The sequence below is a fragment of the Canis lupus genome, chromosome 15, assembly GCF_003254725.2.
Source record: "Canis lupus dingo isolate Sandy chromosome 15, ASM325472v2, whole genome shotgun sequence".
Classification (NCBI taxonomy): Eukaryota; Metazoa; Chordata; class Mammalia; order Carnivora; family Canidae; genus Canis; species Canis lupus.
This window is the reverse complement of record NC_064257.1, coordinates 37,316,712-37,329,386: the sequence shown is the minus strand read 5'-3', so window position 1 is coordinate 37,329,386 and position 12,675 is coordinate 37,316,712. Positions and strand designations below refer to the sequence as shown.

The 12,675-nt window shown below is 43.4% G+C and overlaps 2 long non-coding RNA genes across 3 annotated transcripts in view; one reads left to right on the top strand and one right to left on the bottom strand.

The window, feature by feature from the left end:
- LOC112654405 (uncharacterized) overlaps positions 1 to 12,675 on the bottom strand; it is a 231,175-nt gene that overhangs the window by 15,854 nt on the left and 202,646 nt on the right. The gene's annotated exons all lie outside the window — the stretch shown is intronic.
- Positions 1 to 12,675, top strand: part of LOC112654406 (uncharacterized) — an 80,693-nt gene that overhangs the window by 20,335 nt on the left and 47,683 nt on the right. For both annotated transcript variants that reach the window (XR_003133011.3, XR_003133012.3), the window contains exon 2: positions 3,771 to 4,108. This is a non-coding gene — a long non-coding RNA (uncharacterized LOC112654406). The remainder of the gene's footprint in view (positions 1 to 3,770; positions 4,109 to 12,675) is intronic.

Sequence of the window (12,675 nt, the reverse complement as noted above, 5' to 3'; positions counted from 1 at the left end):
CTTATGACCTGCCACTGTGCACGCTGGAAGGGCTTCAGGCCCACCCGTGGTGAGGTTATCACACAGCAGCAATTCATTCCAGCAGGCACCTATGTGTCCCGCTGACACATCTATCAACTATGTCTTAGCTCCATGACAGCAGGAGCGATAGAGGCGTGCTGGAGCCCAGTCCTTGGCAGGAGAGCTGGTAATGCTGAGAGGCTGGTGGCAGCTGTCACTGTAAAGACGGTAGTGGCAGGTGGGAGATGAGTACAGTTAAATTGTATAGAGTGTTTCACATCATTATTTGACCACAGAACAAGACTTATTGACATGTGGAGGCTCCAGAATTGTGTAGAACACTGGTAGTGTTGCACCGGTATAAGTGTGTATCTGTTTCATGAGCACTGAACAAAGCTTGAATGACATGGGCTCATCAGGAAACATTGCTCTAATATTGTGAAAGAGCTTCATTCTTATGTGTAGCCCCTAATTAGGGTACTTAGAGAGAACTCATGGACCTGGGGCTTGGGTTCAAAGCCCTTCTCTGCTTCCTATAAACTGTGTGAACCTAAGTTATTGGACCTCCTGAGCTTCTGTTTCCTCACCTGTAAAGTGCAAATGATGACAGCTGCCTCATAGGATTTTTGCTGTGGACTTCATATCACTATTTCGCAATCACGAGTACTAGTCTAGCAGTTAACACTTTGTCAAGATGAACTACGTTATGCCACGATAATAAATCAATCTCAATCTCAAAATCCCACAATCAACACAACGAAATCTTTCCGCTCGTACTACATGTCCACTCTGGGTTGGTGAGGGCCATACGCAGGTGGCCAGGCTGACAGTCTCCTCGATGTTGTAACCAGTCACGTGAGACAGGAGGCCATCTCAGTCACCCCAGCCCAGGAGGGTAGCTCTGGAGAGTCTTGCACCAGCCATCAAAACCGTTGGCCCAGAAGTGACACGGGTTTACTTCAGCCCAAAGCCTGGTCGCTAAAGTGAGTCTCAGGATCTCACCTGATTGCACAGTGTCTGGATAGCTCAAGATTCATTTGTTGAATGAATAAATGAAGGAATAAACCAATAAACAACTATATATATATATAGTGTTGTTTCCATGTGCCCAAACAGTGGTTTACACCTCTTTTTCTTATTTAATGATGAACCAGACTCAACGAGACAGAAGGTTGGCTTACGGATACATTGATAGAAATGCACGATTTCAGAAAGATTTTAAAGCATTCTTTTCCCTTCCTTTCCAGCATTAGTTTAGAGGTTAACTCAAACGCCCCGAAGTGCTGTGTTTAGTTTGTCTCATTTTACAACTACTCGAGGGGAATGTGACAACCACCTTAGGTGTCTCCACCAGAGCTTCTACATCAGTTAGGGAGAGCTGGCTTTCAAGTCGGAATCTCAAAGTCCAGGTCCATCGTAATCGGAACCCTTTGAAGCTTCCTCATCCCCATCTAGTGCGATAATGTAATCTACACGTTCAGAAGCCATCGGAGAGGCAGTAAAGGGAAAACCCGGCAAAAGGAGGAGACGAACTGCTCTCAGGGGTGAAATCTAGCTCGCACGGGTATTTATCTTGGGCAGACACTGTTGTTTAAACTAAAAATAATCACAGCCAGTTCCGTGGCATTAACCGGCTTAGTTACTCCCGCATAAAACCAGGAATGAAAATGAGGCCAAAGGTTAGCAGTGAGTCTGAGGATGATTCTATTTCTATGCTAACGCGGCTTCATCCCAGGTGGAGGAGTGTTACAGGCTCACGTCGATTTCTCGGGTTATAATTAATTTACTTGGGCTGTGTTTACCCGGAAAGGAGGAGAATGCTGGGTGCTCAGCTCACCCCCAGGACGAGCCCGACTACCACTTCCCGCTGGGGAGACCCGCCCCGCCCTTCCTGCGAGCTGCGGGGCTGGGGGCGCAGCCCTTCCTCTTTTATTGGCCTTGTCTTTCACCGTCGTCTCAGTAGGTAGAAAGGTAAACGTATTAATCATCTTGAAATAGACCTCTCTGCCCCCAAAGGACGTGCCCAGTAACACCTACCCAGGGAAAGAGACCAAAAAGAGGAAGGCTCACTCAGAAAAATAAAGGCGGGGGCGGGGGGCGGGGGGTGCAGCCCGGGTGGCCCAGCGGTTTAGCGCCGCCTTCAGCCCAGGGCCTGATCCTGGGGACCTGGGATCGAGTCCCACGTCGGGCTCCCTGCGTGGGGCCGGCTTCTCCCTCTGCCTGTGTCTGTGCCTCTCTCCCTGTGTGTGTGTCTCTCATGAATAAATAAATAAAATCTTAAAAAAAAAAAAAAAAGAAAAGAAAAAGCAAAAGAAAGGGGGAGGAGAGAAGGCACTGAGACCCGAGGGGGGAAAAAGGGAAGCAGAACAATAGAATTTACATAATGAGCAAAGGAAAAAGGTTAAAGACTTTTTTTTTTTTTTTTTTTTTTTTTTTAATTCATATGCTGGCTCTTTTTAAGAACGCCTCAAGGATTAGAATAGACATTAGTCACATTCAGACCAAATGAGAGGAAAGCAGACCTGGGATATTCCTTCTCCTTAGGGCCCCAAAACAAGCAAGTGCAGTTTATGTATGGAGGGCTTATGAGGAAGGGGGTGCCCAGAGAAAAACAGAGACCAGACAACAAAACAGAACATGCCCCCCACCCCCCCCCCCACCCCCTGGCCCAGGGAACTAACAGTTTCACCCCTGAAACATCTTGGAGGGCCCTGTCTGTTGTCATGAAGCCATCCTGTCAGGTAGTCTTAAAGTCGGCTTAGTTCTTCCTCACCAACTTCTCCCCTCAGACAAGGAGTCGTCTACCCCACGATGACAGGTAGCCAAGGGGAAACCAAGTGGCAGCTGTTGGCCCCGCAGGCGGTGCCTTCACACCCAGGGCAGCAGACAAAATAAAGCAGAGGCATCTCAGGTAGTTCTGCTTGGTGAGGTGAGTGGCTCCAGGAGTTGCCCGCCCTCTCTAAGTGCCACTGCCCTTTGAACACCGGGTCAGGGTCCCATTTCCCATTTCTTAGCTCCTCTCATGGGCTCCCTTTTGTGTTCTAGTGGCCCGTGGGCCTCTCCCCCGGCACAGTAACTACCATGGGAATCTGATGTCGACTTATGCCATTATTTTAGTCATGGTTGTGTCACCCACTGGCTTGGCTCCCCAGGGATGGTGGATGTACCTCTTCCTGGTTAACCACTGTGTCCCCACCTCCTAGCACGGCCCTGGTCAATGCAGACATGTGAAGTGGCCATGGAGGGAGATAAAACTATTACCTAGTCCAAGTCAAAGACTGGCACCCTGGGGCACTGGGGGTGCTCAGTCAGTGGAGCATCTGCCTTTCGCTCAGGTCATGATCCTGGAGTCCCAAGATCAGACCCCACAGTGGGCTTTTTGTTCAGCAGAGAACCTGCCTCCTCCTCTCTCTACCTCTCTCCCTGCTCATGCTCTCTCATGCTCACATAAATAAATAAAATCTTTTTTCAAAAAATAAAAGATTGGCACCCAGACTATCTGCACCTCCTCAGCAATTTTTTTCTGGTCACTACATCCTTAATCTGTGTGCTCCTTAAGGGACTGTCTTCAGTAACTTTCTTACATATGTCAACAGAGGTCTCATATGCTCGGAACCCATTTTCCCTATTGCGAACACCTTATATTCATATTTGTTAACAGTTCATGAACCAATATTGATGCTATTCTTATTAACAATCTCATTATTAATTGGAGCCTATACTTGATTCAGATTTTCTTAGTTTTTACCTGAGGACTCCTTCTGTTCTAGGATCCCATCCGGGGTGCCACATCGCAGTTGCTCATCAAATCTCCTCAGGCTCTTCTTGGCTTGTACCAGTTCCTCAGACTGTGTGTGCTTTTGATGACCTTGACAGTTGGCAGGGCACTGGCCAGGTATGTTGTAGACTAGCCCTCTAACTGGGATCGGCGTGGAATTTGTCTCATGATGAGCCTGGGGTTATGGACTGGAGTGAGGAAGACCACAGAGGAGAAGCGCCATTTTCATCGCATGGAGCCAACAGCACAGACTAGACACAGGACTTATCACTGAGGTGGCTGAAGGCTGATCCCCTGGCTGAGGTTGTATTCGCCAGGTTTCTCTACGGGGTGAGTTACACTTACGGGTCTGGGAGTTCTGCTCCACACTCTTGAGAGGAATATGTCTAAAATTTTTTGGGATTTTTCTGCATGGGAAATTTACCTATTCTCCCTCATTTATTTGCTTATTCAATTCTTTATTTATATCCATAGAGCCGAGGAATATTTATCTTGTACTTAAGGCTATAATCCAATACTACACTATTTATTTTGTTGCTTAAATTATTCTAGCTTTGGCCACCGAGAGTTTTTTCAGTTGGTTCCTGTATCCCTTGACATACCCTCATCCTTGTGAGGTTTTGGTGTTGGAAGCACTTATTTTCTGGCAGTATAAGATGCTCCAGGCTCACCTTGTCCTATCCCTAGGGTCAGCATTTCAGCCATTTCTTCAAGGAGCATTTCTTCCTTTTACTGGAGAACATTATTTGAAACCAAGAGAGGGCTGTTAAATGTACTCACTGTTACTGGAGTATTATTGCCTCTAGACCCCCTTAGCTGAAATAGCAAGGACATGTATGTGTGTATAAATCCACAGATATAGACATATCTATACATATTCTTATATGTAACCATCTGTATCTATGTTAAGCTAACCATGGGTTCATGGTGATATCTCCAATTCTAAGTCACTGCTACATGGACCACCCTGGCCTCCTGGCTGTGTGTGTCTGTAGACTTCCACTCCAGTGGTAATAAACTTGGCTTCCATCACCCACCATCCCTTTACTCAGTTGTTTGATTCCAGGCCACACATACAGCAATATCAGAATTGTTGACGCATACCTTTATGTGTCAACCTAGGGCTTTGTCAACTAGAATATAGTGCTTCCTTACACTCATTCTAGTGTTATTTCAGTCTGCCTCTCCCCCCACCCTACCTCCTCTAGTTAAGGTCATTTTCAAGCATTTGTATTACAGTTGGAATGTTCTGTGACATTCTGCTTTCCATCCTGTGATTACCAGACCTTCTAAAATGGTTTTTAAGTAACTGGCAAAAATGAAAATTCACTCTTGGTGCTGTAAAATTCAATGGTTTTTGATAAATGCATATCATGTATCCATAATGACAGTATCATACAGAATTGTTTCACCACACTAAAAAAAAAAAAAAAAAAATCACCTGGGCTTTGCCTATTCAACCCTTCCTTCCCTTTCCTTTGAATCTCTGGAAGCCACTGATTTTTTTTTTCTATTACTAGATTTTTGCCTTTTCCAGAGTGCCATATAATCAGAATCATCCAGTGTAGCTTTCCTAAACCACCTTCTTTCACATAGCAATATGCATTTAAAACTCATCCATGTCTCTTTGCAGATGGATAGCTCATTTTTTTTATTGCTGGATAATATTCCATCATATGGATGTGCCACCATCTATTTATTGAAACCCATATCGGTTGCTTCCAGTTTTTGATGATTATGAATAAAGTTGCTATAAATATTCACTTGCAGGTTTTTGTATGGGCAGAATTTTCAAATCCATCGGGTAATTACCTAGGAGTGCAATTTCTGGATAAGGTATCTAGTAACTTTTAATAACTACCAACTAAATCTCATTGAGGGGTTAACCAAAAATATATTTTTAAACCAATATTTACTGAATACTGATTATGTTTCAAGCTTTGTAGCAAAGACTTTTACATCCCTTTTTTATTTATTCATTCATTCTAAAAATATTTATTGAATCTCTAGTATCATAGCCAGACTCTTTGAGGTGTTGTGGAGGGAGCCTTGAGGAACTTTTTTTCGAGTAAGGTGAAACATTATAAATGAATGAATGACTGAATACATAAAATGGCAAGTGAAGATGAGCATTTCTAACAAAGCTATGGCAGGATAAGGTGAATTAGAGTGTCAGGAAGGATGTATTTTATGTCAAGTGGATTGGAAAAGGTTTCATGTGTAAGATGACATTTGCTCAGATCCTTGACTGAAGAGAAAGTGGATCAGGAACAGTTGAAATTCTATGCAGAGGCCCTGAGGCTGTAATAGACCTAGCATGTTCATATTTCCAAAAGAGCAAGGGGGCCACGGTGGATGAAGCCAATGAGAGAAAAGGGGGATGTGAGGCAAAGTGAGAGGAGAGAAAGAGGTTAGAAGAGCAGATTATATAGGATCTTAAGTCCATGGTGAGGATTTTGCATTTTCTTCTGAATAAGACAGGAAAGCTGAAGCAGAGGAGAGGTGGGATCTACCCAACGCTTGCCATGCCCCACTCCTCCTTTATCACCCACGAGTGAAGTTGTGCACTAGGGAATGGCCAGTATGGTATGATGCTGCAAAATCATTACAAAGGTACAGTTGCACAAATTTTACTTGAAGGAGGTGACATGAAGGAAGGGCATGTGACTCCTGCAAGTGTGATCACAACGCCATCACCAGAGAATGGCTGTAGGACGCCTTGTATTCTTTGTGTGTGTCATCGTGTGTGTGTTCTCACTTTCATTCTATGTGTTACTCAAGGAAGACAAGGTCCTATGTTAAATTCTGGGAAATTTAGGCTTAATCATTCAGAAATGTTAGCCTGCCTATAACACTTAATAAGCACTTACTATATTCCAAGGATTTTTCTAGAATATATAAATATTTTTTTCTACTATGTATATGGTTTAATCTACTTAGTCTTCATCAAAAATTCTGTGAATTGAGCCATCATAGAGAAGAAGGAACTGAGTTACAGAGGGATGATGTATCCTGCTCAGAGTCACACCTAAGACACACTAGAGCCAGAATTCATCCAGTCTGTCTGGCACTAGAGTCCTAATCCTTAATAGACTCCCAACTGGTTCAAGCTCACATGGCTTGTGGATGAGAAACTTGATTCTCAGCTTCCTTCCAGAAAAGCAACTGTATAGCTTAGTTCACTCACATGAATTCCAGACACTTTCCTTGTGAGGCTCCTCCCCTTCCCCAAACACCTGTTTACACTGTTGAATTCTACTTCTAAATCCAGGACTGTGTATACAACTCAGTTCTGGCCCGCTGTCTGGAAGAGTGATCAGTTTGGGGGTGGGCATGTGATTCCAATTGCCTAAAAATATTTAATTTTGGAATCTTTTTCCATTGAGAAGAGAGGATCTTTATATCCACTGTGAAGCTATTAGCGGGCATCTTGCCAGCAATTGAAGAGAGGACAATCTTGCAGCATGGAGTCGATGGTCAAGAGAGTTTTTCCTGAGCTTTTCCATTATTTGAGCCTGTAAGTTCTTTTTGCATAATCCAGTACACCTTGGGTTTTTCTTACCTAGGTCTAAAGAATTTTAACTGATACAATAAGTTACCAAATAAATCATAGTTACATAGCCTTAGGAAAAGCTTCATTTATCAAATCCTAAGTTCAGAACTCTGAATTTTGCTGGCATATGTGGCTGAGGGAGCATTGATGAGACAGCGGTCCTAGCATGGAATTAGAAGACTGGGATCCAAATTCCAGCCCCAGCAGGTAGTAGTAGTTAAGTAGTTTCTGAGCAGGTGACCCATTCCCTAAACTTTGCTTTGTCCCTCTATAAGACAGGAATTGTGCCAAATAGCTTGAGTGTTGCAAATGAGATAAGATACATGAAAGCATCTATTGGCATGGCTGGCACATAGTAGGAACTCAAAAAAACTTTAGCTGCAGGCCAGTTGCCCTGTACCATTTGACTGGCAGTTTTCTGAATCATAAGACTAACAGCTTCAACATCCATTAATTGTGCAAATACCGGACATGATATGTGCCAGTCATGATACCAGGAGGCTAACGTCATGTGATCATAGTAGACCTTTCTTCCTATGAGACAAAAAGCTCAGAGAGGTAAAGAAATGTAATCTAAAGTCAAACAGCCTGCAAGTGGCAGAACCAGGATTTGAACCAAAGCTGGTACTGATTAAAGACTATACTTTCCCCCATTTATTGAAATTCCTCCCCAGATAGACTGGCTCACTTGTGTCGAGATGGTAACTTGAACCTGTCTCCTGACTATAGCACATATCTAGGGAGGCCAAATTTATCCCTATTCAATCTATTCAATTGAAAAATCAAGAAAGGAAAATAAAAATAAAAAAATAAGAAAAATCAAGAAAGGTTTGGAGGGCCCTTTTTAAAAATTTCTTATTTTGGAGAAGATGCCGGAAAATCTACACTACTGAGGCCCAACCATTAATTCGGTGAAAATGAAGAAAATGCTTCTCTATCCACAGTTCCCATTTTCCTCCTAAAAGAAGAAGGGGGAGGGCGCGGAAATCCACATTTCTTCATTAAACTCTCTCCTCTTATTCCCAATTAATCTTAATTTTTAAAAGGATCCTCTGAATAATTAAATTGGTCATTGTGGGAAGAGGCATTATGATACAAGGAGACAATTGGTTTTATATTTGCCAAGGTTCTCAGGCCTAGGAGACTTGAATGCTCAAGTGAGAGAAATGGTAATATATTGTTAAAGAGTTCATTCATTGTTGTTTGTTCATCAATAATAGATACTTTCACTCAGGAAGGTTAAGTGACCCATGCGTTATTTGGGCGGCTTGGTTTTGTAGCCTAAAACACACTCAGAAGACAACCACATTCTTCTCCCCTTTAGACCTCCCCTTGCACCTCGAGACTGGTTTGAGCGGGTGTGCTGCGTAACCGGGACTGCAATTTAATGCAATTTCTAGTCCATCTCACTGATTGCAACTATTTAGTACGTTCTCAAAGAAAGATGATTACAACTGGCTGGTTCTTAATGCTTAATTTATTTACATGCATGCCTGCTACAGAGCTATTTTATTCATCTCCCAAATGATGGCATAAAATCATTGAAAAATGATGGGCAATAAACATGGCTATTGCGCTGCAGTCCTCGGTGGAGAATAACACCCACCGTCACTCCTAACATGGGTTGACCTGTGTTCCACTGCTCTTAAAACCCAGCCATAATGAAGGCAGCACAGACATAAAACTCCTTTATTGCTACTTTGTTCTGACAATACTTGCACAATAACAGATTATTTTAGTTAAAATAAAACCCGTACCAAATTGGCATTTTTGTGTTGGTAACTGAAGCAAAACCACATGTATATTTCCCCCCTTTTCTTTCTCTTTCCTTTCTTTTCTTTTTGAAAAGAATGTCATATTAGTTGGAAGAAAGGGTGAATATTTGGAACCACGACTGCATTCTAACTGTCTCTTCTGTAGTTGCCTGGGCAAGGCTATTCACATTAGGCTGAACAAATGCTGCATTTGCATTCTCGATAAGTGCTAGCATTTTTCACATTTCTCTGGCAATTCTCATTTCAGTAAGAACACCTGAAAAGTTAGCGGGATTGCTTGTCATCCCATCAAAACTGGGAGGGGAAAAAATGGGATTTTTTTCTCTAAATTGCAAAAAGTCTTGAATCAGCAGAAAGTCTTTGCACTTTCTACTTGGGGATTAGAATAAGAATGAGACAATAAAGTGAAAATGGGCAGAATGGGTGTTTTCTTTTTTTTTTTCTTTTTTTCTCTAACAAAATAGCAGAGGCAAGTTGGTGCCAGCAGTCAGTATTAGCCCACATGCCAGACGGCAGAATGCATTAATGAGTATACTCTCCCTACTACTTCTTATCCAAACAGCATCTAACAGCCTTACATTCCTCCATTTAAAAAAAAAAATGCAGTGTCTATTTTTTCTCAGCCCAAACAAAACCCACAATCACGTTGCCTCTTTCAAAAATCACATTATGTTATTATAAATAAGGACAAGACATTTCTCTTCAAGGAGGTTTGCTGAAGGACTGCCATGCAAGTATTCTTTGTACTGCAATTATTAGAACTTCTAATAATGTCGGGTTACCCAAAGATGGGAGAGTGGAAAAATCAAAAGGTAACTGAGCATTCTACTTCCAACCTTGTGACCTTCCATAGGAGAATCATCACTGTTAGAGTTTCTAACTTATTTCTGATAAAAGCTAACGTAAAATGATGTTTGAAAATTAAACCACAGAAAGAAGCAGGAAGGAGCCCTAGTTTCATGAGATTTACACCTTTCTCCCCAGCCCTCTTTTTTTTTAAGCTTTTAAAGGATTCAGACTCAGTGTGAGGCAGTTCTGGCTTCACCGAGATATAGGCACACCTCTGACTTTCTATCCTTAACTGGTCTGAAAGAGGAGAAAATTTTCTTTTTTCATAATTACAAATGTCTCTATTATCCAAAGAGATGAACCAAAAACATTTTTGCAGTTTTGTCTCAAAGCGTGACCCAAAGGCGGGGTATGGTTAAGAGGAGATGATAGGACTGTAGATATTCCATCTGACACAGAATGCTTCAACCAAGAAAGGGGAAAGAAAAAAATAAAAAGTGAAGAAAAGTCTGGTTATTACAGATCCCTTTGTAGAAAGAGAACTTAGATGGAGAAAGCAGTGAAAAACACAGAGAGGAGTTGCTCATCCAAGCCATGCTCTGCATCCCCCTGTCCCACGTGCCTGGCATTTCCTCACCATCCCTCCTTAGTGCTTTGCTCCTTTTCTCAGGATGGAGAATGTTCCGAAATTCTCACCTGGTACAAGAAGTGGTCGGTTCCCAAGCAATCCTGAGCACGGATGTGTGAGCCTGCCTACAAAGGTGTGTGTATAATCAGAGTGGCTATAAATCAGAATTACCTGGTGCTTCAGGTTGAATGCTGCCCCCCACCCCAAAAGATAGATCCATGTCTGAATTCCTGGACCCCACAATTGTGCCTCATTTGGAAAAGGATCTTTGCAGATGTAAGGAAGTTGAAGCCTTGAGGTCAGATCATGTCAGATTATCCAAGTATGTCCTAAATCCAATGACAGGTGGCATTATTCAACTCATATAGAGGAGAACAGACACACTGAGGAGCATGTGACAGGGGACGGAGGCAGAGATCAGAGTGACGTGACCACCAGCCAAGGTGCCAAGGAATGTTGACAGCCACCCAAAGCTGGAAGAGGCAAGGAAAGATTGTCCCCTAGAGCCGGCAGCAATTTAATTTCAGACTTTTAGTCTCCAGAACTCAGGATAAATTTTGGTTGCTCTAAGCCACCTAATTTGTGGTAATTTGTTGTGGCTTCCCTGGGAAACAAATACCGCTGGGGAAAGAGTCAAAATTCCTCTTCCAGGCTGCACCACAGAAGGCTTGCAGGTAGGCTGTAAGCCTCAAAGAGGTTTAAAGTCCTCCCAGGCGATCCCAGTGTACACAAAGGCTTACAGCCAGTGACTTTGGCTCAGGTGATCACACCTGCTTACCAACTAAACTCACTTCCATGCAGACCCCCAGACAAGCCTGATTGGGGAAAATTTTGCCTTTGCAAGTCTGTCGGCTTGATTTTTCTGACATTAGAGTTGCTAAGTTCTCAGGCTCACACAACCATATTCCGTTTATACTACTGTGATGACAATAACAAGATATCGAATCTTACTAGGCACAGTTTTATTTTATCCCCTGTGCAAACTTGCCGTCTAGGGAGGGATACAGATACAGAACCAGGCAATTATAATATGGAACAGGGAATATCCCCAAGGATGAGGAGAGGGCTTTGGAAACTCATGGGGAGGAGGCATATGACCCAGAGTCAGGCACAAGGGAAGATTCCTGAGGGAAGTGGCAGCTGAGGTTAGGCCAGAAAAATGAAAACCTACCGAAAATTGAGTTTCTCACATGAGGGGCTGGCTGAAGGTATCCCAGGAAGAAGGAACAAGTAGCATGAACGAAAGTTGTAGAGCATTGGTTAGCAAACTATAGCTCCTGGGTGGGATCTGCACCCCGCTAACTACTCCCACCCTCCCATATGCAGTTTTATTGGCACACGGCCACACACGTTTGTCTGTGTGTCCCTGGTTGCTTTGGCAGCTCAATGGCAGAGATGAGTAGTTGTGACAAAAACCATTTGGCCTAAAAAAGCCTGAAAAAAAATATTGACCATCTGGCCCCTTTACAGGGAAGATGTGTGTGGTCCTCTGCTCTAGAATCAAGCAGAAGAGCTGACAATCCAGAGAGAGATGCCAGAGAACAGGAGTTTGGAGCGTGAACTGGAGAGTGGCATGGGCAGGAGCCAAGGGGGAGTCGGGGCCCAGAGTCCTCAGAGCCTACGAGCCAGAATGCAAGGTTTGGCCTTCAGGCAGAAAGCTCGAGTGAGCCACTGAGGAGTTCTAAGCTGGGCAAGTACCCGGTAAGAACTGTTTCTCAGAAGGAAAACTGACTGGTTTGAGCTGTATTGTTAATGAAATCAAGAGCTAGGCTCAAGCTTCGAACTCTCTGGGGCTAGAAGCCTGGGCGTCTGCATCACTGCAGGCTGACTCCTGCAGGTGAGCTGTACCACCTGCCCTGTGCTTCCTAGGAAGGCAGCCGAATGGGGCAGCATAAGCCCAAGGCTCACCGAAAATGGGCCTTATGTCTCCAGTCTGACCTTCTGGCCTGGCAGGAGAAATAAAGGCCTGGTGACCAGCAGAGAGGCTGCTGGAGGCTGAAAGGCATGATTTGTATTTGTCTCCTCTCCACCACCCTCCCTCCCTTCCTCTTCTTTATATTTTGGTTTGGAAAGTGTAGACATTTCTGCATCTATTTAAACTGGATTTCAACCAATTGGAGATTTGTCAGTGAATGGGGTCGTAATAAATAAA